Genomic DNA, 26,709 nt, shown 5'->3' with positions numbered 1-26,709 from the left:
TTCTAAAAGAACTAATGAAGTGCCTGTATGGATATGCTGACAAATATCACATATAAAAATGAAAGCAAGATTTCCAAAGGAACGATATCCAGAAACAGACTTTCCGATTGATTTAATGAGGATATCGCAGTAACTATTACAGCGCAACAAATGAACAGTGTTCAGAACACTGAATTGGGCACCGCGAATTGTCTGCTAGAAGATTTGACTCCACTCAATCTGTGTTTAAGACACAACCTAAAAATTAAATTTAAACAATCGTTGGACGTCTTCTACCAAATAATTTTATTTCAAGACGTGTTGCGACAGTGCTGCACACAAAATTGTAGACACTTGAATTTGTCTCGATCGCACTCTGCATCGCGTGTCAGCAACGCCGAAGTAGAAATCAAGGAAAAAGTCATTGAACAAAGTTATAATTTACTACGGAGCCACTAGCTATCTTCAAAGCACATGAAATATATCGATACAAAATGTCTCATTGTCGTCGGTACAACGTCTTCTGACGACGGTTTGTGGCCGAAACGCGTCAGGAAATTTATAAAATATTTCTGGTCCAGACAAGTATATAATTATATTATATAATTATGTCTATGAAAGTTGCATTTCTTGCGTTTATTTTCACACTATTTGCTCCTAGATCTGTCCCAACTTCTCGGCAGGTGATCAGATCCTACATCCCAACTTCTTTTCAGGTGATCAACTCCTTCACCCAGTTCACCACCTATCACAACACATCCAATGTTGTACCTCACTTTACGACACCATAAACATCGCTAAAACCTACAACAGTGTATGGTAGTCCTGGTCTTCTGCTCAAACTCTACTTCTGCGCGTTAATAATTAATTACGACCATCTAAACATTTCCTAAGCCAGCCAACCTACCGCCCATTTATCCCACTCCTACGTATAACATGATGTCTGTCAATGAATTGTACAAAAGGCCAGGAAATAAATATAGGAAAACTACTGTTCTCGAGGTCTCTACCTTACAAGCCACAACTATTTAGCCCAACTTTTACAATACAATTAACCTGTATTTTGCCCCTGGTAACAATGGAAAAGAAAAGCCCACAACAGACCGAACATGGTGACTGAACTTCACAACCACCGTGCAGACATGTTTCTCAAAGTAATAAAAGCACATATATTCAACACTTTTTATATTACACTGTCTTCCCCACCCACATCCTCTACCGACTTATAAAGTTCCCACTTATTCTCAGATTCCTCGAATTCCTTCGCCTGCATTATCTTTCATGTAAACTCGATTCCTAATACCCTACTGTATCTCCCTCCCTCAAAAACCTAAGTAACTGCAGCAATATTAACACTACATACTACCTTCTCCGCATTTACAAAGACTTTATAGCCTTCCACAGCCTAACTTTCCTTTGCAGTCCCAGACCATGTAACTTTCTCCGAGATACACGCTTTCTATCAGCCATAACTTCCACTTCCCACCCCAGTAAAGCCTTTCATCGCTTCTTTAGCTGCCCGGCTGCAATTATTACAGCCCCCATCCCTACTACATCCAAATACTCATAATACATCTGTTAGTTCGTTCCCTTGTACAACCCAATACCTTTCGTATAACATTTCCCAAACCAACGAAGTTACCTAGTCCCAACATATAACATTACAAGGAGCCCCTATCGTTAGCTTTACTGAGATTACTCGTTTCCTGCAGATGATGGGCAGAGTGCTGCTACTTGTGGTCGCCCTGGCGACACTGCTGGCGTTGTGCTCCGCCGCCCCCACGGACAACCGCCAACGGCGCCGCCCCACGTTTGACTGGATGCTGAGGAAGCTCCGTCCCCCACAAGTCACCTCCAGGGCTGGCATCGAACAGCTGTGGTTCGAGCAAGTCTTGGACCACTTCGATTCTACCAACACTGCAACCTGGAATCAGGTACGTCAATCGCATAACGCGGACATCACGGAAACGTAGTTCAATGTATACCTGTTTGGCGCCGTAATGGAATTCGATAGCTTTTTAAAAGACGAGTACAGTGTTACAATACCAGTTAATGTCAATGGTCAAACTTTTCAGTGAAGTATCTGAGAAATTTTCTTAAGTTGAAAGGGAAGGCGGCCACAGTGCTCTTGCTGTGTAAATATCACCATGTGCCAGGCTTTATCGTTGTATTCAGAAAAAGATAGGCCTATGGCAGTAAAATAAAACAGTATTTCCTCGATGCCCTACTTTATACAACAAAAATACACGATCAGCTAATATTTTTCTACAGGGAACTGTACGATAAATTACAGCATATCAAAAGGGACACAGAGAAACTATTTGAAATACGCGCGTGTGTGTGTACGTGAGCAGCTTGTAACCTCCCCTTCACTTATCGACCTTTATGACAGTGAAAAATTAAACCGCGTGTACCTAATGGAAATTTGGGAAAAGCAATCGTCACCGAAGTTAATCTGTCGGTAAAGAGAGAGGAAAGTGTTACATCTAAATGAAAGGAAAAATGCAAATGAAACTGGTGGAAATTAATTTTGAAAAGGGGTAAAGTTAATAAAGAAAGTAAATGTGCGGCCGTCACGTTAACAATTAACTAGCGGTAATTAGATATTTGAGATTTGGGGGAAATTACGGTCGCCAGTCCTAAGGACAATTACTATAGTAACTGAAAAAAGAAAGGTTATTACACATATAAGTAGCACTAGAAGCGTGGCAACTGAAGGTTGACACGTGTAGTGTGAAAACTGAAAGTTTGTCAGAAGTAATAAATTTCGCTACACTCTGACTTAACTTAGCAAAAGAATTAATAAAACCGGAAAATCGGAAGTTAATTTAGTGACTGAAGTTAATAGTGAGCTTTCTTTCTGAAGCACATCGAAATTCAGTAAAATAAGGTTAGTCTTGGACTGCCTCAACAATCATTTCAAAAGCTACTTGAATCTACGCAATTTAGAAATAAGAGATTTAACTCTGAACTTGAATTAAATTATTCTGAACAATTAACAATAGTAAAATTTAGTACGTACCAAGCTGAGCTGCAGTCACAGGTAACTAAAGTACGGTAACAAAACTCGCACTCTTAATTTGTGCTTGTGCAATCTAAATATTGTAGCCAGCTATGAATACCTTAACTGAACTTTGAAATTAAAGCAGTGAAATCGAATGATGCTGGCGTTTGAATTTCAACGACACTCGGGCTCATTTCGGAAAAGGAAGGGACCCTGCTTGGTAATGCAATTGGGACAATGAGCAACAAAGGTTCATGCTAAGTTGCTGTAATTTTGTGATGCAACAATTTTAAAAGTTTGAAAAGCTGAGGTCTGCCATACAGTTCTAAAACTTTACGTGCTTCCAGTCTTCCTTGTTGGTTGATTGAAGGTTTGAAGCCGTCGATCGAGGAGGTGGCGACAGTCACTCATTGTCGGCCGTCGCTGTTGCAGAAGCTGGATGTCGGCGCGCCTTCTTCACGACACGGTCACCAGACGAAACGGGCTCTTGATGTGCGCCAGCTAATGCTTCCCGTCCGCGACACCATGTCAGAAACTATTATCGCAAGTCGAGCGCAATTACATGCTGCCAAACCCCGAAAGCGCGGCAACTCGCGGGAGCGTCACACAACACACCTGCTCCACTCGCTACTCCAGCCAGACTCCTCCTCTGCCCGCGCTCCACGCGACAGCGTTAACACTACCAAAGATCCTAAACACTTTGGTTCTCCAACGACCTATCGCTGTATTCGTTCGATAGCATAGTTTTCCCTAGGCCAGACCCAGCGTATAAATACAAATAATATTCACAAAACAAACCAACATAAATGCATAAATATATATATACACAAACAGTAAAACAATTACAATATATTATAAAGACACAGAAATGTCATATCTTGAGGAAACAAAACAAGGAAAAAAATTACAGTACAATAGATGGAAATAGGAGGATATGCATTTCCGGCGTTACAAGCTTCTGTGGAAACAAGATAACAGTTGAAGGACTTGATACAAAGACAGAGCCTGACATGAGAACTCCAGTGCAGGTGTTCACTCCGCAAGAGCTGAATCCAGCTCCCTTACACTTCGATTTTAGTGCAGTTATCAGGTATTTCTGCGAAAATTTCAACGTAACATTAACAAGCGTTGTACTTCTCTGTTCAAGAGCTTCTAAGAGCTATTAAAAATATAATGTTACATTAAAAAATACTTGCATCAGTGTCTGTAGTTTTATTGCATATTCAATTCTCGTAACTCTCGTATCAACAGAGATATGGAAACAAGTAAGTTTGTTAGCAAATTTACTTTTTAAGTGAAAGTATAAAAAAACTACATATACGGGATTTTAGAGTGGAGGTAATAAAAAGTAACAAGCTTTCATTTACGCCAGAGGAAGGTTCTTACGCTGGTGATGCTCAGAGACGTTGTTCGAACTGCCGTGTGATGAATATTGTTTTACAGACGGTGCTAGATTCGTATGGATTTCTTCCTTGTGAGAGACGAAGCGTTTGGTGTATGAGATAACAACAGTCATTCCAGATGAGCAGACTGCCTTTTTGGTTGAAGCTGCACCTATTATTTGTAAAAGACTTGGTTGTTCTGAGTGTGTTAAACAATCATTAGCAAGCAGATGTCAGTTTTGCGTCAATCTATTCGGACGACATTTCCAGCAACATCTCTGAAACAATTTTCATCACTCAGCAGTTTAAGCACCTTTCTGATGACCACTAGCGTTAAAATCGTCATGGGCTCATATTGGGCAAAATGATGGTCATGTATCGTTTTTGCTACATAAAAGTTCCTTTTTATCTCTTCCAAATACAAAAATTATATATATATATATATATATATATATATATATATATATATATATGTGTGTGTGTGTGTGTGTGTGTGTGTGTGTGTGTGTGGTGTTAAAAACTTTCAAATATACCAACTAGTCAGCGATGATTATACAAGGTCCATATATATATATATATATATATATATATATATATATATATGTGTGTGTGTGTGTGTGTGTGTGTGTGTGTGTGTGTGGTGTTAAAAACTTTCAAATATACCAACTAGTCAGCGATGATTATACAAGGTCCATTCAATAAATAACTGGAAAAGTCGTATAATAAATAAAAACTTTGACAAAGTTTGTGCTTCTTTGTTGTTTTTGGTGATGTCATGGAACTATTATCAGATGGGGTTGGCACGCCTGCCCCGTGAATAGGATGCTGGAATCAGTGAAACAAAACGGCAGCATCCTTGCAAGTTTGCACCAACGTGGAGCAGAGGAGTGTCATTAGATTTCTGTCCGCTGAAGGGTTGAAACCACTCAAAATTCACCGTCGGATGCTTGTGCAATATGGTGAAAGTTGTCTGAGTCGAACATTAGTGAACGAGACGACAGATAAGTTTAAACAAACAAGTTTTCACGATTCGCCACTCCTCGACGCTCTGTCGGCACCTCCAAGGAGAATAACATTGCAAAAGTTGATGAGCTGATACGGGAAAACAGGCTTATTGCGATGAATGATTTTGCAGCAACAATGATCATTTGTGTCAGATCAGCCCGCCATACTGTTGATGACGTACAGATGTTCAAAAAAGTGTGTACCAGATGGCTTCCAAAACATTTCCCATCAGAAATGTAAGACAGGCGCATGGATGCGTGTAGGGAGTTTTTGCGATAGAACAAGTCTGAAGGGGAAGCATTTCATAACTGTATTGCAACGGGAGATGAAAGCTGGGTGTATTTTTACGAATGGAAGCAGGCTCCAGAAGAGAGGCAAAATACAAGAAGCTGCGAACTGAAAAAGTGCTGGTAAGTTCATGTAGACCTGTAGATATTGTGATAATGAACACCACAGTAGGCAGTTAAGTTGAAGAGGAACGGACATCTCTAAAAACGTCCTTCACGGAAGCTTGGCAAACACAGTTGCAAGATAACTGTGAAGACAGTTAGGGTAACAGGAGAATCACTTCAAGGTTCAGGAAACGACAAGAAGTATAAGTCAAGGATTAAATAAGCAGGAAGGGCAAAGAAACTACAGCTAAATATGTACTTGCGATATGAGAAGAACTCGAAAAAGAAATGGTCTCCGGCATGACAGAGTTGACATCTAGAAAAGTTAGAAGAACTTTCTGTGAAAATAAATGCAATGGCAAAAACAGATGAGGAATTCCGCTGTTAAATTAGAGGAGAAAGCGGACAGGTGGACGAAGGAGGGACTGATGACGTGGTACAAGAAGAAATGAAAGCTGACTTATAACTGGTCCAGTACTAGCGTCAAAGTTTGACAGAGCTTTGGATGACTAGCGATTAAACGAGGTCAAAAATCATTGAGGGGGGGAGGGGGAGAGTACGGAGTTTTCGCCTCCATAGACAACTGATCAGAGTGTCCAACTGCCATGCGGAGGTCCCAGGTTTGATGCGCAGAGCTGCCAGGGATGTTTCCTTGGTGAGGGGTCTAGAACAGGGATGCCCAGCTTCGTGATGCAAACTGAAGAGCTACATAAATGATAAGCAGCGACTCCAAGATCTGGGAAGCTGGCCGCAAACCATGACAGCAGTGTGCTGACCCTAGGCTCAGCCATACCGATTCTGAAAGGCGCCATTGGCAGAGGCTAACACGGCGGCCAGCAGGTACTGAATGATCCTATAGAGCCAACAGAGGCAGCTTCAGAATAGCTAACCAGTGAAATTGTCAATCGATGGACTATTCATGCTAGTTTGTGTGGTCTGTGAGACTAGAGATACACTATCAAAATTTTGTTAAAGTAAGATGCACATAAATCTAAAGCTAGATAAGGAAAATAAATGTGAAATTATTGCAGAGTCAGCTTAACAAGTAATACATACAATTTTCTGACAAGTGTAATAAACAGTATAATGGAGAACAAAATAAGGGATGTGTTAGACGTCGATCGATTAGGCTTTAGGAAAGGTAAAGACACCAGAAAGCCTCAACTAATTTTTGTCTGAACGCAGTCACAAGACAGAATATGTCCAATAGATATGGAAGGAACTCAGATTCGCGATGATGCTGTTGTCCGCGCAAAGTGACGTCGGTGGATTATTGTAAGGCAGTATGCACTCAGTTACATCACTGAGTGACAGCTGTCTTTGAATGCTAATAAATGCAAGATAATGCCCATAACAAATCCCACAATATCCGAATGCGAGATTAGTGATAAATATCAGTCGCCTATCACACAGTTTCAGTATCGTTGATGCCATTCAGACTGTGTAGAATCGGACGTAACAACAGTTGGGAAGACGATCAAAAGTCAAAAGATTTAAGCGAATTCTAGGAAAGATAAGTGTATTCGTAAAACATGTCTCCGCAGAGTGTCTTGGAATAAGTATCAGTGACATTGCTGAAGGCGAACCATCCCGCGAAGTTGTTCGAGAACATAAACAGCCAGCACCAGGTGTGATACGCCCCATTCGTATCATTCCCACAATTACCCACAAATAGTCAAACACAACATTAAATTTCGCAATCAGGTTTCAACGTCACCCGTAAGCCCGATGTTACATTAAATACTAAACAAGGAAAGCTTATTTTGGCGATAAATTCGTTATGTTATACTAGTTTAGGCCGACAAATATATCTGAAGATGATCACATGGACTGAAACAAGTCATACAATAAAAAAAAGAAGATTGCTACTAACGACTTTTACAAATTCTACAATTTTTAAATAATAGGTTGGTGCACAAGTTTGTAGCGTTTTTGTATTCCGGATGCTACGAGTTTATTTATCGAGTGTCATATTTTATTTGTAGTTCACTGTTGATTTTTGAGTTTATATATTGTCATGTGGACGCTAGAAAATGGAGTGCCAAGTCGAGAAATCGGGACATTTCCAAAACGTTCTTTTTTTGAGGTCAGTAAAGGGGTGACAGCAGTGGAGGCAACCAGAATCATTTGCGCCGTGTATGAGAGTAATGCCATTGGACAGAGCATGGCGTAAAAACGGTTCCCTCGTGTTAAGGAGGATCATTCTGACATTAGTAACTCTCCAAGTTCAGGAGGATCTTCCGTGTTTGATGAAAATCGTTTAAAAGCGTTAATCCAAAATGATACACGTTAGTATACTCGAGAACTGGCAAATATGATGAACTGTGATAGTTCCACTATCGCGTGACTTTTGCATGTAATTGAGAAGGTTCAAAAAATCGGCTGTACGGGCATCGGATGCTCTAAGCCAAAATCACAAAAATCAGTGGGCGGCCATATGTCATTTCTGTTTGCTCGACATCAATTGGCTAGTGAATGACACCGACCACTCCTACGCTGTATCGTTACTGGTGACGATAAACGATGCCTTTATGGAAGCAAAAGGAAAAGAGCGAAAACAAAGGAGTAATTCCCCGTAAAAAGTCCTGCACCCATCCGCAAAAGGCAATGTTACTCATCTGGAGGAACAGCGACGGTGTGGTGTGTATTACGAATTGCTTCCCCAGGATTCAATCATCACTGTTGACAGTTATTTTCAACAACTGAAACCTTGCAGACGCAGTCCAAGAACAACGACCAGGAAGACTGCGTGAAATGATTCAGCTTGACAAGCGTTGGGTTGGGAAGTCATTCAGCACTCACCTTATTCACCTGATCTTGCGCCCTCAGATTTTCACCTTTTCGACTCTCTATCGAACAGCCTTCAGGGAACTTCCTTTCTGAACGAAAATGCGGTCCAACATGGCTGGACGAGTTCTTCACCTGAAACCACGTGATGTCCTCAGTCGCAGAATCGAAAAGTTACTCCAGCGTTTCCAACTGCTGTAAATAGTGAAGGGGGATGTGTTATTGATAACTAAATCCTTGTTACGTGTATCTGTCCTGTTTATTAAACTTATGGAAAAACGCCACGAAATTATGCACCAACCTAATAGTTTCAAATCGTCCTTTCAATGTCTATAGGGAGGTCCTTTAAATAAAACCGGTGGGTCACCTAGATCGAAGGATGAAACTAACAGTTCATCGATAGTGATGTCAAGAGTTGTTTCACAAGTTGGTTGAAATGAGAACTCGAGCTCTCTCTGTTTCGAAAGGACTGATGCTTAAGGACTATGAAGAAAATAAGTCTAATCTAAAAGCCATAAATTCAACTAAATAGCTAGGTATTACAATTACAAACAACTTAAATTGTAAGGTTCTAATGGTTCAAATGGCTCTGAGCACTATGGAACTTAACATCTGAGGTCATCAGTCCCCTAGAACTTAGAACTACTTAAACCTAACTAACCACCTAACTAACCACGCCAGAGGCAGGATTCGAACTTGCGACCGTAGCGGTCGCACGGTTCCAGAATGATGCGCCTAGAACCGCTCGGCCACAATGGCCCGCAAATTGGAAGGAACACATAGAAAATGTTATGGGGAAGGCTAACCAACGACTGCGTTTTATTTGCAGGACATTTAGAAAATGTAACAGACCTACTAAGGAGACTGTGTACACTACGCTTGTCCGTCCTCTTTTACTTTTACAATACTGCTGCACGGTGTGGGATCCTTACCAGATAGGACTGACGGAGTACATCGAAAATATTCAAAGAAAGGCAGCACGTTTTGTTTTATCGCGAAATATGGGAGAGAGTGTCACAGAAATGATACAGGATTTGGGCTGGAAATCGTTGAAAGAAAGGCGTTTTTCGTTGCGACGGAATCTTCTCACGAAATTCCAATCACCAACTTTCTCCTGCGAATGCGAAAATATTTTGTTGACACCGACCTACATAGGGAGGAACGATCAACACGATAAAATAAGGGAAATCAGAGCTCGTACGGAAAGATATATGTGTTCCTTCTTTCCGCGCGCTATACGAGATTGGAATAATAGAGAATTGTTAAGATGGTTTGATGAACCCTCCGCCAGGCACTTAAATATGATTTGCAGAGTATCGGTGTAGATGTAGAAAAATCTAAAGCAGGACGACCCGGCTTGAACTACAATTTTCTTCTTCGTGTTACGACCTCGCACTATAAAACGTATAAGCAAGTATCTCGATCCTAGTTTTCTACTTAAATGGCGCGATATCACTTGACTGTCATACTATTATACTTTAGTAAATCGCTGCATTTAGTATTTACGCTGTAACGCCGAAACGCATACTTTTATCAGCTTTTTATAAATTTAGTAACTGTTTTTGACTGTCTTAAACTGCTTGGCTGGCGTCCTAGTGTCAATGTACCTTCTTACATCTACTGCATCTACAGGGTTATTACAAATGATTGAAGCGATTTCACAGCTCTACAATAACTTTATTATTTGAGATATTTTCACAATGCTTTGCACACACATACAAAAACTCAAAAAGTTTTTTTAGGCATTCACAAATGTTCGATATGTCCCCCTTTAGTGATTCGGCAGACATCAAGCCGATAATCAAGTTCCTCCCACACTCGGCGCAGCATGTCCCCATCAATGAGACCGAAAGCATCGTTGATGCGAGCTCGCAGTTCTGGCACGTTTCTTGGTAGAGGAGATTTAAACACTGAATCTTTCACATAACCCCACAGAAAGAAATCGCATGGGGTTAAGTCGAGAGAGCGTGGAGGCCATGACATGAATTGCTGATCATGATCTCCACCACGACCGATCCATCTGTTTTCCAATCTCCTGTTTAAGAAATGCCGAACATCATGATCGATGTGCGGTGGGGCACCATCCTGTTGAAAGATGAAGTCAGCGCTGTCGGTCTCCAGTTGTGGCATGAGCCAATTTTCCAGCATGTCCAGATACACGTGTCCTGTATAACGTTTTTTTCGCAGAAGAAAAAGGGGCTGTAAACTTTAAACCATGAGATTGCACAAAACACGTTAACTTTTGGTGAATTGCGAGTTTGCTGCACGAATGCGTGGGAATTCTCTACCTCCCAGATTCGCACATTGTGTCTGTTCACTTCACCATTAAGAAAAAAATGTTGCTTCATCACTGAAAACAAGTTTCGCACTGAACGCATCCTCTTCCGTGAGCTGTTGCAACCGCGCCGAAAATTCAAAGCGTTTGACTTTGTCATCGGGTGTCAGGACTTGTAGCAATTGTAAACGGTAAGGCTTCTGCTTTAGCCTTTTCCGTAAGATTTTCCAAACCGTCGGCTGTGGTACGTTTAGCTCCCTGCTTGCTTTATTCGTCGACTTCCGCGGGCTACGCGTGAAACTTGCCCGCACGCGTTCAACCGTTACTTCGCTCACTGCAGGCCGACCCGTTGGTTTCCCCTTACAGAGGCATCGAGAAGCTTTAAACTGCGCATACCATCGCCGAATGGAGTTAGCAGTTGGTGGATCTTTGTTGAACTTCGTCCTGAAGTGTCGTTGCACTGTTATGACTGACTGATGTGAGTGCATTTCAAGCACGACATACGCTTTCTCGGCTCCTGTCGCCATTTTGTCTCACTGCGCTCTCGAGCGCTCTGGCGGCAGAAACCAGAAGTGCGGCATCAGCTGAACAAAACTTTATGAGTTTTTCTACGTATCTGTAGTGTGTCGTGACCATATGTCAATGAATGGAGCTACAGTGAATTTATGAAATCGCTTCAATCATTTGTAATAGCCCTGTACATATATCCTCCGCAAGCTACTTTACGGTGTGTTGTGGAGGATACTTTGCGTACCACTCTCACTTCACCCCTTTCCTTTTCCAGTGGTGAAGGCTCGTGGCGATAACGATTGTTGGTGAGCCACTGTGTGAGCTCGATTCTCTCTAGTTCTACGCTCGTGATCTTTTCCCGAGCTATAAGTAGGAAGGGGCCGCACGGCTCGATATCAGTGTGACCCTGAAACCTGGCCAAAGCTTGAGTGCGACGCGTGGCGGCGAGTTGCAACAGCTTACATAATCGACGCACTGACGGACCCTCTATGCCCGATGCCCAATGCAGCGTACGGCACAGGTCAATCTCACGATCGTCAGTGCTCAACAACGTTCATCATAATGGGCACCCAGAGGTGGCTCAAAAGGACAGGATAGTGTGACATTCATGTCGGGTCTCCAGCCGGAACATAACGTCACCTTGACACAATAGTTCGGCGACCCACTTGGCCTCCATCATCAGGTGAGTTAGCCTTCGCACTAATTCACCAGAACTGAAATCAGACCGCAGCGGCGGCTACTTTATACGCCACCTGTAGCTCCATCGTGAGTGTGCGAGAATAACTGGCCTCTAGCGCAAAGCATGACAGCGCACCGGTGCTGAAAACTCGCGAAACGAGAAATGGGTATCAAACAGTGTTGACACATTTTGATGACCGAAACAAAGACCGTTCTTTTTTAATGTGAAACGAAACAAGCCTCCAACTCTTACTTAAAGGATACCCCTGATCTCTGTTTATGATACTGTCAGACGGCTGGATTTCAATAGCTTCTTTCACTACACAGTCCCAATAATGCGACGCTGGGAAACCAGTTGTCTCTTGTCATATAACATTTTAAATCTGCAGATTTTTCCGGATGAAATAAACGCGTGTGGAGATGGTGATCCAGGCACAGATCATGTACCGTACGTATCGTTTATGCAAAATAGGCTTCCCCGCAATGGCAGGGAATTTTCTAGACACTGGGCTTCCTCCAGCCCAAATCAGCCTTCACTGAGCCCAGAACCGCTCTAGTCTCAGCTGGCGGAGAGAATACACTTTTAATATCAAATCTCTTCAAAATTCTTCCTATTTTTGAAGATGTGCTTCCCGCGAACGGTAGGAACACCACCAGTTTGCTTGGCGTTCCTACCTCTCGCGGGAAGCATATCTTCAAAATTTCAATATCAATCGAACTGATGTCAAAGAACTTGTGAAGTTGTTTTACTCATTATATATACATGATTTTGTATGTGTGAGTGGAGGGGGGGGGGGAGTGGGAAGGGGTTGGGTTGCAAGACGGTCGTTTTCATGATACTAAATAGCACAGAGTCATAATTAAAAATTAATTGACATTGGTCGTTTTTACATCTCATGTTAGAAGTGAAGCACAAGTTTAACGACGAAGTATAACGGCACACATGCTGCATGCGTTTAAATAAATATTCATCGGTAGAATATAAGGATTTGTTCGGAATATATAGTCTCAGATAAAATTCAGAATTTTCTTTGCTACCAGTGGCCTGTTTTGTGGTACTGGGAATTGACTAAAGACTTTTTAGCTCATTATTAGTTAACAATGAGTAATGAAATTAGTTTTCTCGACTAGTATTGTAACGGTGAACATTGCCATCCCCTCGTTACAACGATGTCTCCTCCACCTGCGTCCCAAACAAATAAGTTTTGGTGTTATTAAGCTATAAAACAAACAATGAAGCGTGTTTCCGCACTGAAAAGTCTTTCTGCCGTGTCATCACTTGTGGGGCTTTCTGCAGCTCTACTACCGCAGCGGCGAATACTACAGATCAGGAGGCCCCGTCTTCCTCTTCATCAGCGGGGAGTCTGAAGCCAGCGACACGTGGCTGGCTGGAGGCTACATGTTCGACCTGGCTGTGCAGCACGGTGCCTACATGTACGAACTGGAACACCGCTTCTACGGCTCCAGCAGACCCACGCCGTGAGTACACTACATTCCAATTGTGCAACAGTTTGCAACTTGAGGTCAGAACAACACCTAGCCTAGTCGCCAGTGCTAGAAGTGCTGCACAGAATACAAGGGGCTACCAAAAAGTTTCCATTCGAAGACCATTTAGTTCAGAATCGGTATTCCCACCAGGCAAAATGGCCGTGTGCACTTAGGCACCCACCGACGAACCAGATTGAAGTTACCCGTTTAGTAAAACATCGTGTCCCCTTGGGTGAAGAAGTAAGTATCTTCCTGGTACACATCGTCGTCCGAAAGGAATCGTCAACCCTTAGAAGCCTTTTTTAAAGCACAGAAGGCGTGAAAATCGCCTGGGGAGAGATCAGGACTACAGGGTGATTCTTCAAAAAGTTTAAAAATCCCCAAAGCGACGTAAATGACGCCGGGACATGTAACTTAATATAATACTCATGGGACGGCAAATGTCGGGAAATAACCCAAAAGCGGATGATGTTGAACCAGATGACGTATCTCGCCGTACGTGCAACGGTGGAACCTATCGGTCTGTCGCACCTGGGCGTCCTACCGAAAGTCAAGTATTCACGCCGGTGTGGCGCCAGTCCTACAAGCGCAACTTTAGCGCATGGGATTTAGGGCTCGAGTTTTGCGTCTGGCAAGCATTCTTTATTTCCTTGGGTTGTGTTAGACAGTTATATGTTTATACCGATGTAAGAAATATTACTTTATTTACCGGTCTCGCGATCTACACTCGTTAACTGTAAGGCACAGTACAAGAAAAACCTATCACATTGCGTCACAAGTAAATAAGTATATGTTTACGAAATGCATCGCTAACAGTAAAGGACCTACGTGTTCTACACTACATAAAATCTAGAAAAAAAACAGACAAATGGAAAGAAACGCAAAATTGGAGCAGATTTTGCTTGGTTACAGTGAGGAAAATAATTTTGTAACATCTACGTTCACAACAGATCACATTTACAAAAGTTGTTCAAAAACTGAGTAGCATAGCAGAGCCATGTGTAGCACTTCTGTTTACGTGAAAGGGTACAATCGACTAGCCCAGTTGCTGCACGTGCAGCGAGGTACGTCATCTAGAGACGTCACATGTTCAAAATTTATGAGCCGCTTTTGGAGTATTTCTCGGCGTTTGCCGCCCCATATTAAATTACCGTCTCAGCGACATCTACATCGCTTCAGGGTGTATGGACGGGTGATCGGATGTCTCGCTCTTGAGTTGCCACAAGTTCTGCGTTACAAATTTGCGATATTGGGACTTGCGTTATGACGAAGCAGCAACAGCCCTTTAATTTTAATCTGTGTTAAGTTCCTATGGGACCAAACCGCTGAGGTCATCGGTCCCTAGGCTTTCACACTACTTAATCTAACTTAAAGTAACTTACGCTAAAGACAAAATACACACATGTGCGCGAGGGAGGAGTCGAACTTCCGACGGGGGGAGCCGCGTGAACCGTGGCAAGGTGGCCCAGACCACGCGGCTTCCACAGGCGGCCAACACTACTTGTCGCGCATCATTCCACATTGGTGGTTTCCGACAGACATACGGCCACATACACATTCTCCATTCTCCGATGGACGTCTACGGTGTTTGTCTTTCGGCGGCCAAGAAATGAATAACAGCATGTTGGTCCTGTAAGGACGCCCTTGGCAATAACGTCGCCATAGTTGACGATTCCGCCCGATTCCGCGTCTGCAGTACGCAAGTCGGAAATACGCAAATGCCACACTAATGCATTTCCTAATTGTTGCTGCTTATATACCCGCATCGGAGTCTCGCTATTTTGCATATAGGAAGCAGCGACGCTCTGAAACGGGAACTTGGCCCCTTATGATATGAATACCTCTGTGTCAGTATGTTGTTGGCCCTCCTTTAGCACTCCTGTGCACTCACGCTGGCCGGCCTGTGTGGCCGTGCGGTTCTCGGCGCTTCAGTCTGGAACCGCGTGACCTCTACGGTCGCAGGTTCGAATCCTGCCACGCGCATGGATGTGTGTGATGTCCTTAGGTTAGTTAGGTTTAAGTAGTTCTAAGTTCTAGGGGACTGATGACCACAGATGTTAAGTCCCATAGTGCTCAGAGCCATTTGATTTGATTTGAGCCACTCACGCTGCCTCCCCCCCCCCCCCCCCTCAGCTCCGGAGACGGAGTGTGTGTGTGTAAGGTGTGAAATTTGTGTGTGTCGCAGGAGGAATGGTCACCATTCATTGATATGACAGAAACGCTCATTTGAAGCAAAAACTTCGTACTAAATGTACCCTATTCCGAATGGTTTCCGAGATAGTAGAGCACGGTCAAAAATGTTAATGTTTTTATAGACTGCCTGGGTCAGGAGCCCTAATAGGAGATCTCTTCAGACAGAAATGATAGAATATGATTAATAATTTTCCTGTTCATGCCGTTGTAATATGGGGTGCCATAGACAGGGATTCGCTTGCCATTGTTTTGGACGTCTTGTCCGAAAATTACTTTGAGGGTCTTACAAAGAATGTTAACGTAGGTAGGCAGATTTTTTGCTTAGCAAGGGTGACAGGATAAAAATTTCAGAGTATCTGAGCACTCAGAGTCAAAAATTCGGTGATGAGGACGAAGATGTGGAGAACAAATGGAAAAAATTCAAAGGCATCGTGCAGTATACCCTAGACGAGAATGTTCCGGGCGCGGTCTTAAGGGACAGGAAAGACCCACCACGGTTTAATAGCCGTGTTAGAAAACTGCCACATAAACAAAGAGACCTTTATTTCAGATTTAAGAAAAATAAAAACCTAACTGACAAATAATGGCTGATCGAAGCGAAAATGAGAGTAAGAAGAGCAATGAGAGAAGCGTTCAGTGACTTTGAAAGTAAAACTTTGTCAACAGATCTGACAAGGGGAGGCCATGGCGTTGGGATCACAGATCTACTTCAAACTTTGTACACCTTCAGTAGGCCATTAAAACAACATAATGTGCAAATAATAAGGTGCACTAATCGGGCAATTCCGAGAAAATCGCAAGAGAAGTTTTACATATCTATGTAACTCATGCATCTTGTGCGTAGATGTTGGACGTTAGAGTTTATGGTGGTCAAGTGGTTAACATTCAAGCTTTCTAAGACGAACGTGACTGAGGCGACGGTTTGACTCCCTCTTGAAACTTCATTTTTGTAGTACAAGAGCAAATTCTGTGACATTCAAAAAAAATTTCCACTACACTATTCGTTCTTGCTGCATTAGCAAAGTCCCACCGGTACGCAGGTTAACGGCCAAATGAGGCCTGCCTCTGTGTCTGCAACTCGAAGCGTCGAAGTGCAAAGTAGTTCCGGATACCTTACCAGATTGAACGTATAAGTGATTTCGCAAATCACGACCGGCATACATTTTCGGGAAAACTCAATGTGTTTCCTCACTTACTTGTCGATGGTTATTGATTTGTTTGTTCCAATAATTAAATTAAATTAAAAATAGTAAGTAGTCAAATAACATGAAATTCACTAAAACTTCATGTAAATACACGTGATTTTTAAAATCATATAACCTCTCAAATGCCATATATATTAAACAATATGACAAATGATGAAAAAATACAGATTAAAAATTAAGTAAGAGAGCGAATCGAACTGTCGCCTCATACACGTTCGTCTTACGACGCTCGAACGCTAACCACTTTGTTTTTGTTGTTGTTGATCTCATTTTGTTCGTTGCATTTGTTCGGGGCGGACGTTCCATCACATCCGTTCAGTTCCGTCGTTGCCCTACTCTCTGATTTTTTTTTTTTTATTACGTCAGAGAACAGCTAACCTTCTGACCGAACACGCTGAGCTACCGCGCCGGCACATTTGACCACCATGAACTGTGACAGCGAGCATCTACGCACATCCGTTACGTAACAGACACGTAAAACTTCTCTTGCGGTTTTTTTCGGAACTGCCCAAGTAGTGCACCTCGCTACTTTCACATAAAGTTGTTTTAACGGTCCATTAACGGTGTACAAAGTTTGAAGTAAATCCGTGATACCAGCATCGTGGCCTCCTCTTGCGAGTAAAAACGCCAAGAGGTTTTGAACGTATGTAAAATGAGCAAGTGAGTTAAAATCAACTATTCGTTCACTCAGTGACCATACTGGCATCGAAACGGAAGATAACAGAGAGAAGGCCCAAATACTGAATTCGGTCTTCCGAAATTATTTCACGAGGGAAGATCGGAACACGGTCCCCGCCTTTCATTCGTCGTACGAACGTCGAAATAGTACATATTGAGATAAGCGATCGTGGAATAGAAAAAAAAACTACAATCGCTCAGTAGTGGAAGGGCGTCAGGACCAGATGAGATACCTGTAATATTCTACAAAAATTATGCAAAAGAGCTTGCTCCCCTCCTGGCATTATTTATCGCAGATCGCTTGAGGAATGAAGGGTACCTAGCGACTGGAAGAAAGCGCAGCTCATTTCCGTTTTTAAGAAGGGCTATATGACAGATGCACAAAATTATACACATATATCGTTGAAAAAATAGTTCAAATGGCTCTAAGCACTATGGGTATTAACATCTGAGGTCATCAGTCCCCTAGACTTGGAACTACTTAAACCTAACTAACCTAAGGCATCCCTTACATCCATGCCAGAGGCAGGATTCGAACCCGCGACCGTAGCAGCAGCGCAGTTCCGGACTGAAGCGTCTAGAACCGCTCGGCCACAGCGACCGGCCATATATCGTTGACATCAATCTGTTAAAGAATTATGAAAAACGTTCTATGCTCAAAAATAATGACTTTTTGGAGAATGAAAATTTCCTCTAGAAAAATGAACATGGATCCGGAAATAGTGAACATGCGAAACTCAGCTCGCTCTGGTCCTCCATGAGCTTCATAACGCCGTAGACAACGGCGGTCAGGTCGATCCCGTGAACCTTGACTTCAGGAAGGTATTTGACACCACCTCGCAACGCTATTTAGTGAAAAATACAAGCTTATTGAGTATCGGAGCAGATCTTCAACTGGATTCAAGACTTCCTTGCAGGTAGAACTCAACACGTCGCTCTTAACGGAACAAAATCGACAGATTTACAGGTAATTTCCGGAGTATCCGAAGGAAGTATGATAGGACCGTTACTGTTTACAATACATATAAATGATCTAGTAGGAAGCATCGGATGCTCTTTAAGACTGTTCACAGATGATGCGGTGGTCTGTAACAAAGCAGCAATGCTAGAAGACAGTAACGATTTGGAGAATGACCTCCAGATAATTGATGAATGATGCAGGCTCCGGCAGTTGATCCTGAACGTAGATAAATGCATTATTTTGCGCAGACATAGGAAGAGAAATCCGCTACTGTGCCGCTACACTATTGATGACAAACCGCTGGAAACAGTATCTACGGTAAAATACCTAGAAAAACTGTCCAGACCGACTTCAAGTGCAATGAGCACATAAAACAAATAGTGGGGAAACAGATGCTAGACTCAGATTCATAGGAAGAATCTAAAAGAAATGTAACTCATCACAGTGGCTTCGACTGATTCTTGAGTATTGTACATCTGTCTGGAATCCCTGCCAGATAGGACTGATAGAAAAGCTGGAGAGATCCAAGGAAGATCGGCGCGTTTCGTGACGGGGTCGTTTAGACGGCGCGAGACAGTGACGGATATTCTCGACAAACACCATTACCAGTCGTTACAAGAGAGACGTTGTGCATCACAAGGAGATTCACTATTGAAATTTCGAGAGAGTGCTTTCCTAAAAGAGTCGCACAACATATTACTTCCCCCCACGCATGTCTCGCCTAATGACCACGAGGAGAAAATTCGAGAATTTGTAGCCAATACAAAGGCTTACCGACAGTCATTCTTCCCACGCGCTATTCGCGAATGGAACAGGATTGGAGGGCTCAGTGGTATAAAAGTACCCTCCGCCACAGACCATTAGGTGTTTTGTGGAGTAAGATTTAATGTAATCTGTTTTTGGGCTACAGGAGCACATTTACGTCTGTCATCCGCCCAACTCCTTTGACATTTTATTCTAGCCCAAGCTACCTCGTTGCTTTCAGCCCCTTTGTTCTGGATGTCTTCCTGCCATTAAAGTAGTCCGATGAACGCGCCGTTGTCCATGGTGTGTTGTAAGCGAATTAGTGCGAGGGCATGAGAGTTTATCAGAGCCAAGTATTAATTAGCAGTGTTTGGACAAGCGCTGGCTAAAACGCTATACAGCTATACTAATAAAAAACATGCAGTTCGCTGCATGTTCACGGCTTTTGTGATGCTAGTGCTCCTGCTGCTATCGAAGAATGCCGTCGGCGCTTCCCGACACGTCGAACTGCTTACCACAGTGTTTACCGAATTCTTCAGCACACTGTGTGAAACAGGTATTCTTTCAAGTGACCATTTTTCTATCGAACATGTAGTTCAACAACCTATGCAATAAGAGTAAAGCATTGTTGAATTATGCATCGTAGTACTGCTAGTCAGCGTAAGGTGACATTCTGCACATATCAGTGTCCGGTTAACTCGTGTGTGGCGAACATTACATGCGGAAAACTGGTACCGGTTTCACACACAGCGTGTTCTCATCTTCACATTGGCGACAACTGGAATTTTGTCACTGATTAAATGACAATCGTCATTTTCTTCCGTTAATACTATTAACTCGCATAGCCACGTTTACACGGAATGGAATCAGCAGCACACATCGACGGTCGCAGTAAAACCCACACGGTACAGTGAAAACCATTTTCCAGTTTCGTTTTTCGGTCAATGTTTGGAGTGCATGATCGCTAACATGTTGATAACTCCAGTCAGTTTAGAAGATCGGATGACAGAATTGAATTACTTAATTTTTTGGAAAATTCGTTTGTTGAACACCTTGAGGACGTTCCCTTTGCCACGTGGATGATTGACGGACCAGCTACGTATTTTACCAGACGTGTGAGGAAACATCTCAACCGCACTTACCTCAATCTCTGATTGGTCATGTTAGTACAATTAATTGGTCAGCAAGATCGCTAGACCTTACGCCATTATATTTTTGTTTATGGGGTTGGATGAAGAATGAGGAGTACAAAATAAAGTTGAATACGTGCGATGAACTGAATGGTCGCATTGTGGACACTGCTGTCGTCATTATGGAGCGTACAGAGGCACTCAGGCAAGCAACATAAACACGTTCTCCAAGGAGTGTACAAATCCACTGATCTTGACTACGGGATATTCGAACATTTAACATGAACTGCACAACAACTGTAATGTGACGTGTACGATAATACTTTGTGAATAATGTTTAAAATACATATTTTTAAATTAGTTGTTTGTAAAACGCATGTTGTAATATTTGCCAACTGTTGTACATGCGTATATGACAAGCCTGACTATGTGTTGAATAACACAGGAAATAAATACCTACGTACATTAACTATGTTCTATCTCGGAAACCATTCGGAATAGGGAACATGTCGACATTAGTTTTTTGCTTCTTCCTACCATATCCGTCAACAATGACCATTCCTCTTCTTTTTCGTACTCACAGTCGCCAAAATAACATTTTTAAGCGAACGTGAACCGAACGTCAAATAGTGAGTGAGTCCACGTCACACCGGAAACTGTAATTTTATTCCTAAATTCACACATTAGTTCCCGACTGAGGTAGAGATGTAGTAAAGATACTGGACTCCGATTGTACATACGGGATGATGACTGTTCTAATTCACACCAACTTGATTTATGTTTTCCGTCGATCTTCTTAATTCGTGCTTCAACTCCATCTGTACTGACCTTGTCGTAGATTGGGCGTTAAACCGTAAAACCGTTATCTTCCTTTCACACAACACACAGTTAACCTATGCGCAATTCAGACAACACAAAAACCGAAAAAATTCCTTCGTTAGTAGGTGACACAGTCTTTGGCTATGTTCATACTGAAACTTAACTTTCATTTTATATTGATTTACAATATAAAATCTATACGCCGTAAGTAATTTCACCCCCATCCTTCCAGCTGAACTGCAAAACCCTTACCTAAACAGGCTTAAGTCCAACATTCACACACGCCTTCTATACTCGCAGAATATATCCATCATTGAAGTTATAGAGTACGTAGATTTCTCAAATATTTTACTATGATCATTCACAGTGTAATGGATTATAATTTCTCAAACATCAGTTCAAAATATTTTATTTATTTCTTGTTGTTTAGATGTAGCTTATGATCCAGCTAAACCAAACTACTTACAAACAGTGTAGTTTTAAAACGTCTGCAGGTGACGAATATTATGTAAGATTATGATAATCGATATTTCCTTAAATGCATATTTTAACAAAATCTACTTTTAAGATGTCCATCTATCAAGCGTTTTAGCTAGAGCCTGAAAGATTGCACATTAGGCCTGGTTGAGATGTGGTCTCATGCAGCAAGAGTAGCATAGGGAACGTACAGCTGTGACTTGACTGTGCCAAGTTTAATGTTTCCAGCATTGTAACATATGATTGGTAACCATGCAGAAATGTACAAAGCTGCAGTTTTCCATAATTAGCTCCTGTCCACCAAGGTAGAAGATCAAAACAGTATCACGTCGCTCAACCTACTACTGCGCTGTGGAAATGCGCTTGCGAGGAGTTGTTCATGTTACAGAGCATCCGAATATAGTATCAGAGATACGGAAATAGCAACAGTAGCAGAATTCATAAAAAGGGTAAGTAAAGTTCATTAATGTATATTCTTGATAATAGTCATACGGTAAATTCGGCACACTGCTGTGACCTGAAAGAATAACAAAAGTGTGATGTAAACATTTCAGAACGACAACATTTATTTGCGCGAGAAGATATTTGTACAAACAAAACAAAAGGTATTTACACGGTTCAGTCACATTAATGTGAACTGTGGCGTCACCGCCAGACACCACACTTGTTAGGTGGTAGCCTTTAAATCGGCCGCGGTCCGTTAGTATACGTCGGACCCGCGTGTCGCCACTATCAGTGATTGCAGACCGAGCGCCGCCACACGGCGGGTCTAGTCTAGAGAGACTCCCTAGCACTCGCCCCAGTTGTATAGCCGACTTTGTTATCGATGGTTCACTGTCTACATACGCTCTCACTGGCCGAGACAACAGTTTAGCATAGCCTTCAGCTACGTCATTTGCTACGACCTAGCAAGGCGCCATATTCAGTTACTTCCAGAATGTATTCGGAACAGATAATATTGTGAATCATGTACCGTCAAGAGCGACGTTCATCGTTAATGGATTAAAGTTAAGTATCAAACTAATTACGTCCGCTTTCTGAATTCTAATTCCTTGTCATGTTCCAGACCTCACGTCACTATAGTTCTTTCCCCCTCACGCCAGCCTGCGTGAGCTAAAACGCGTTCATTTCGGCCTCCTCTAGTAACACGGTGTTGGCTCTTCAGCCAACACAACATGAACATCGCCAGCGTTCGAAGTCAACGTTCAGTAACCACTCACAGACGGCAGATGACAGTACTGGAGTGCTGCGTACACAAAACGTGTCGGGAGGGGGAAGGTCGCAGAAAACATTCTACCGAAGTTCTCACATACTCGTTCGATTTAAGATCGATTTGCAACGTTGCGCCCAGGTATTTAAACGACTTTACTGTTTCAAGCAGGACAATATTAATACTGTAGCCGAACATTACTGGTTTGTTCTTCTTACTCATCCACATTAACTTACATTTTTCCACATTTAGAAGTAGCTGTCATTCATCACACCAAATAGAAATTTTTTCTAAGTCATTCTGTATCTTCCTACAGTCACATGACCTCAGATTGCTGCCTATCATTTCTACCAAATAATTTACACTATGTAATCAGAAGTATCCGGACACCTGGTTGAAAATATCTTACAAGTTAGTAGCGTCCTCCATCGGTAATGCTGGAATTCAATATGGTGTTGGCTCACCCTTAGCCTTGATGACAGCTTCCATCTCACGGGCATACGTTCAATCATATGCTGGAAGGTTTCTTGGGGAATGTCAGCCCATTCTTCAGGTAGTTCTGCACTGAGGAGAGGTATCGATGTCGGTCGGTGAGGTCTGGCACGAATTGGGCGTTCCAGAACATCCCAAAGGCGTTCTGTAGGATTCAGGTCAGGACTCTGTGCAGGCCGCAATCACAGGGATGCTATTGCCGTGTAGCCTCTCCGCCACAGGCCAATCATTATGAACAGGCGCTCGTTCGTGTTGAAAGATGCAATCGTCATCCCCGAATTGTTCAACAGTGGGAAGCAAGAAGTTGCTTAAAATATCAATGTAGGCTGTACTATGATAGTGCCACGCAAAAAAATGGGTGCAAGTCCCTTCCATGAAAAACCCGCCTCCGAATTTTACTCTTGGCACTACAAACGCTGGCAGATGACGTTCACCGGGCATTTGCTATACCCACACCCTGCTATCAGATCACCACATTGTGTACTGTGATTCGTTGCTCCACACAATGTTTTTCCACTGTTCAATCGTTCAATGTTTACGCTTCATACAGCAAGCGAAGAGTCGTTTGGCATTTACCAACGTGATGTGTGGCTTATGAACAGCCGCTCGACCACGAAATCAAAGTTTTCTCACCTCCCGCCTAACTGTCATAGTACTTGCAGTGGATCCTGATGCAATTTGGAATTCCTGTGTGATGGTCTGGATAGACGCCTGCGTATTACACGTTATGACCCTCTTCAACTATCGGCGGTCTCTCTAATTAAACAGACGAGGTCGGCCTGTACGCTTTTGTGCTGCAGGTGTCCCTTCACGTTTCCACTTCACTATCACATCGAAAACAGTGGACCTAGGGATGTTTAGGAGTGTTGAAATCTTGTGTATGACACAAATGACACCCAATCACCTGGCCACGTTCGCAGTCTGGGAGTTCTGCGGAGCGCCCCATTCTGCTCTCACGATGTGTAATGACTACTGAGGTCGCTGATATGCCATACCTGGGAGCACAATGCACATAATATGAAAAAGGTATGATTTTTGGGGTGTCCGTATACTTTTGATCACGTAGTGTATTGTAACCCGACTGTCCCATACTGGTGCACTTGGCGACTACGTCACAATGGCTATGATGAATGCTCTTTTTGCTGATACGTGTCCTTTTTCTGTGTCTTCTGAAATCCCAGAGGTACTCATGAATAACCCTGTATTTTATCGAAAGACTAGAAACATTTATTTCCAAAGCATTGGCTGTGTGTCGTTCCCAGATACGGCAACGAGAGTAGATCATTCTATTCGTTTATCCCTGCTTTCGCAGCGACACGAGCGCGGCGAACCTGCGCTACCTGAACTCAACGCAGGCACTGGAAGACCTGGCCACCTTCATCCGGCAGCAGCGCCAGGAGAACCCTCAGCTGGGCGCCGCCAAGTGGGTGGTGTTCGGCGGCTCGTACGCCGGCAACCTGGCCGCCTGGGCGCGCCTCCGCTACCCGGACATCATCGACGGAGCCGTCGCCTCCAGCGGACCCGTCCTCGCACAGGCCAACTTCCCAGGTAACCTTCTGGACGCTAGCAATAGCTGCCTGCGTCGTTATGATTCTTCATTTTGTATTTCAGACCACAACCAGGTTTTCCGGATTAATCACTAAAAGTCCAGTGATAAACCGTTTTAAAATTTTTCTACCATTTTTCTCAAGAAGAAAGACAAATATAACAAAACACATGTATTCCAGAATGAATTTGCGCTACACAGCTGAGTGTGTGCTGATACGAAACTTCTTGGCAAATTAAAACTTTGTGGTAGACAAGGATTCGAATTTGTGACCTTTGTCTTAACTTTCCATGACTATCGGTATGCGTTTAGAAATCTGCAGGTGGCTAGGAGAAATTACTGTACACGTTTTAGTCTGATTTAAAAACCAGGTACATTAAAAAAATCACTTTTCTTTAAATAATTATTTTCTGCTTTTTAGTCTCGTGTGTGATATTTTTCATCGATTCCAAATATTACAGAGACATTTAAATTTCAGGTTTAATTCACTTTCTTTTTATATGGCTCAACCAACTTATTGCTTCCTTCTATGTATGTGTCGCGAAAAGACCGTGAAGGCTGAGCTAACGCCAATGGTTACCAGCAATCATTCTTCCCGCAAAATACTCACGAAAGGAACTTCAAAAGGAGGAAATGATAGTGGTAGATAAAATACAATTCGCCACACATCAGACAAGACAGTGACTTAACATTGCATTGTCCTACGATTCTGAGCTACGCTGAAAGTTTCAAGTGCCCCGTTCATTCGTAAATGACTGTAGTAAGGAAAATACCCGGCACCATACACCAGACAAGATAAAGAGTTAATAATGTATTTTCATCCAGTTCTGAGCTTTCTTTAAAATTTCTAGTCTCTAGCTCATCGGAAAGTTGGCTTATAATGAACGCAAAACTTGTACCAAAAAGACTGTCAGGCAAGAAAGTGACCAAATAAAAACGTGGCGAAATGATAAATACATGGGAACATGTACATTTATTATTACTGCTGTTATTATTATTAATATTTATAGATCAACTACATAAATGTAAGCTCAAGGTCAGTTTGACTGGATAAAGACACGAGTGAATAATTGGGCAAGTAAGGGGGGGGGGGTTGAGGGAGGAGAGAAAAATCAAGCTATCCCGCCACAGGACGGAGTCAGTGCTATGTACAAGCATGGGTGGCAGGCGCTATGTTGATGCAACGTGTCGATCTCCTCTGGTGCTGTGTAGCTTCTGGGCGTGTTATATCCCTCTGAGAAGACGCGCTCTGCAATGTAATTTCTTCTTATATTTTTTGCAGCCGGCCTAATACCTTCAGGCAGAGGCCGTGCGGGATGCAGGATGTCTATTGTCTGTAGTGAGTAACTTGCAGGGGCTGTGTCAACGTAGTATTGCGAACGTGAGGTCAGATATGAAATACGCAGTCAGATGCTTCAAGATTAAAGCATCGGAGCACAAGAAAGTCCTTCCGACATGGAATGGAAAGCAAAGATGCCATAAAGTGAGGACAAACATCAGGATGGTTGCAAGGATACGACTCTAAAAACGGAGCTGACAGTGAACTGATATGCCTCCAGAAAGCAAATTTAGAGCACTTGCAAATAACTTCTTTCACGTATCTCTAGTCCCTCGTCTTACTGATCGAACCCTAGGATGCCGTTATTCGGGAACTTAGTTGATTTTTCTCCACTCTGTCCTCCATAGCTCCGAATTTTCCATTGCATCGTCTTTGTCATTCGCGGGCTCAATGCGGGTTCTCACCCACCGAACGA

The 26,709-nt window shown here is 42.7% G+C and overlaps 1 pseudogene; it reads left to right on the top strand.

The window, feature by feature from the left end:
• Positions 1-1,088: 1,088 nt before the first annotated feature.
• The window catches only part of LOC124795778, a 75,253-nt pseudogene continuing 49,632 nt past the window's right edge, over positions 1,089-26,709 (top strand).

Source organism: Schistocerca piceifrons, chromosome 4 (assembly GCF_021461385.2).
Source record: "Schistocerca piceifrons isolate TAMUIC-IGC-003096 chromosome 4, iqSchPice1.1, whole genome shotgun sequence".
Taxonomy (NCBI): Eukaryota; Metazoa; Arthropoda; class Insecta; order Orthoptera; family Acrididae; genus Schistocerca; species Schistocerca piceifrons.
The sequence above is the reverse complement of the archived record's forward strand: the minus strand, read 5'-3'. Positions and strand labels throughout refer to the sequence as shown.